Source organism: Bison bison, unplaced genomic scaffold (genome assembly GCF_000754665.1).
Source record: "Bison bison bison isolate TAMUID 2011002044 unplaced genomic scaffold, Bison_UMD1.0 scf7180017864048, whole genome shotgun sequence".
NCBI classification, from domain to species: domain Eukaryota; kingdom Metazoa; phylum Chordata; class Mammalia; order Artiodactyla; family Bovidae; genus Bison; species Bison bison.
Window position 1 is genome coordinate 4,350,744 of NW_011494620.1, and position 2,540 is coordinate 4,353,283.

General features: G+C 43.3%; 1 non-coding gene across 1 annotated transcript; it reads left to right on the forward strand.

Moving 5' to 3' along the window:
* Positions 1 to 1,262: 1,262 nt before the first annotated feature.
* TRNAQ-CUG lies at positions 1,263 to 1,335 on the forward strand. Its single transcript has one exon. It is a non-coding gene; the product is annotated as a tRNA-Gln (tRNA).
* The last annotated feature ends 1,205 nt before the right edge of the window (positions 1,336 to 2,540 follow it).

Below are 2,540 nucleotides of genomic sequence, written 5' to 3' on the forward strand. Positions count from 1 at the left end.
CTGCCCTGAAAGGTCCCAGGGGCCCAAGAGGGGAAGATAAGCAATGACTTGGGGTTTCCACTTCAGTCAGTGAAGGGCGGGCCTGTTTTTGCAAAGCTCGAGGGAAACAGGAGATAACTTCATGTCAAAAATGGGCCAAGGGAAACCTTTTCACCTAACAATCTTCTGCCAGATCTGGAAAATTAGCCCTAACAGTGAAAGCTGCCCTCAAAGTATAATGTCCTCACAAAGAGCAAAATTTCCCAGGAAATTTAAATTGCCCCAAATATTCTCCTCAAGGATTTTTGAAGCTGTTTTCAATCCTTTAGATTTGATCTTCTACTCAGACTTTTTTTTCCCTTCTCCTACTTTAAATTTTAAAATTCATTGGAGGAGCATTTGAGATACATTTGTCATATAACTTTTATTTCTGTCATTTATTTCCACCTCTCGCTTTTAAAATCTTTCAAGTGAGACGCGAACATTTCATCAAGGCATATACTTAAAATGTCCAAAACCATGGAATGTCTCTGTGTGTTCTGCCAAAATCTTAATTCTAGGTATTTTAACTTCAATTTTAATAACTGCCATTATTAGTCATACTGTGGGGTGGGGGGAAATGCCGCCTTAACTGACAGTTCTTCTCAAACCAAACCTACCTATTATAATTTCGCAGGAAGTAGACAACTTGAAAACTGTCTCCAGGGCCTGTTTTTCATAAGGTCAGAAGCACATTATAAATTTGACTCCACTTTACATTTCAGCTCGGGGGAAGGGAAGGGACAGGACAATTAAAAAAAAAAATAACCAAGCCTATTAAAATGCAGGTCTTTATGACGAAAGAGTTCATATTCATCTGCATTCCCTAGTTTGACTAAAATATCTACCTCAAAAAAAAGAACACAAATAGACGGTCACCTACAAACACATTATGGCTTATACAGTCTTGAATGGGAGTGCGGAGCTTCTTGTTTTCAAATCACAACCCCTCCAGGTAGGTAAGGGTTTCCCTGGTTCCTCAGTGGTAAAGGAACCTGTGCCTCCTAAATTGCCTGCCAATTTAGGAGGCACAGGTTCCATCCCTGGGTTGGGAAGATCCCCTGAAGAAGGAAGTGGCTACCTACTCCAGTATTCTTGCTTGGGAAATCCCATGGACAGGGGAGCCTGGCAGAGCTACAGTCCATGGGGTCACAAAAGAGTTGGATACGACTTAGCCATCAAACAACAATGACAGGTAGGTAAAGTTGGAAGCTCAGACATAAAAAGCAGTTTGCTCTAGGACTTTCCTGGTGGTTCAGTGGCTAAGACTCTGCACTCTGAATGCAGAGAGCCCAGGTACAATCCCTGGCTGGGAAAATAGGTTTGCCATGCTGCAACTAAGACCTGGCACAGCCAAATAAATTAAAATTCAAAATAGTTATCATTAAAGAAAAACAAAAAAATAGTTGCCCTGATTTTCTTTATGCTGAGCCCTACCACAAACTTAAGAGAAAACCTAGGATTGCATAGTTGTTCAAGGAGAAACTCACCTATGCTTCCTTACCCAATGTTTATGAAAAAGAACTATCATTTAGTTGCTGCTTGTTACGTATCAGGTACTGTTCTCAGTACTATATTACACAGCATAGCACAACAATCCTATAGGCTGGGAATCAAACTTTACAATTGTTATCAAATGGGGAAACTGAGGTACAGAGGGGCCTCCCAGGAGGCTCTAGTGGTAAAGAACCTGCCTGCCAATGCAGAAGACAAAAGAAACATGGGTCGATCCGTGGGTCCGGGAGATCCCCTGGAGGAGGGCATGGCAACCCACTCCAGTATTCTTGCCTGGAGAGTCCCATGGACAGAGGAGCCTGGCAGGATGAAGTTCAGAGTGTTGCACAGAGTCGGACACGACTGAAGCCACTTAGCATGCATGCATGCCCGAGGCACAGAGGCAGTAAATAATTGCTGCACAGTGGCACAGCTCATCAGAAGCCTGGCTACTTGTGGCACTGACCTAAGTGACCTAAGTGCTGCATGGACACTGGGCCACACTGCCCTGCGGGATCAAGGATAAGGCCAGGACCAGCTCTGCAGGGAGAGCCTGGAAGGAAGGCCCCCAGCAGCCGAGTGCTGAGCTGTGTCTTTCAGGTGACCCCTGTTAGAATGGGAGTTGGGTCATGACACTTGCAACTTACAATACAGTTCTTCATCACAGAGAGTACGTATTTATATATACCTCACTCTTTACCACCTGGTTGCGAAATTTTTTAAAGAACTTTTTTTATGCAGACCATTTTTTAAAAAGTCTTCATTGAATTTTTTGTTGCGATATTGCTCCTATTTTATGTTTTGGTGTTTGTTTGTTTGTTTGTTTTTGGCCATGAGGCGTGTGGGATCCTAGCTTCCTGACCAGGGGTGGAACCCACGCACCGAGTACTGGAAGGCAAAGTCTTAACCACTGGACCAGGAGGGAAGAGTCTGGTTATGCACTCTTAAAGATACCTGACTTCCTCTCAGAATACTGTTTTTCAATGCGTAAAACAAAATATAAAGGACCATAAAGGAAGCCAGTTCCA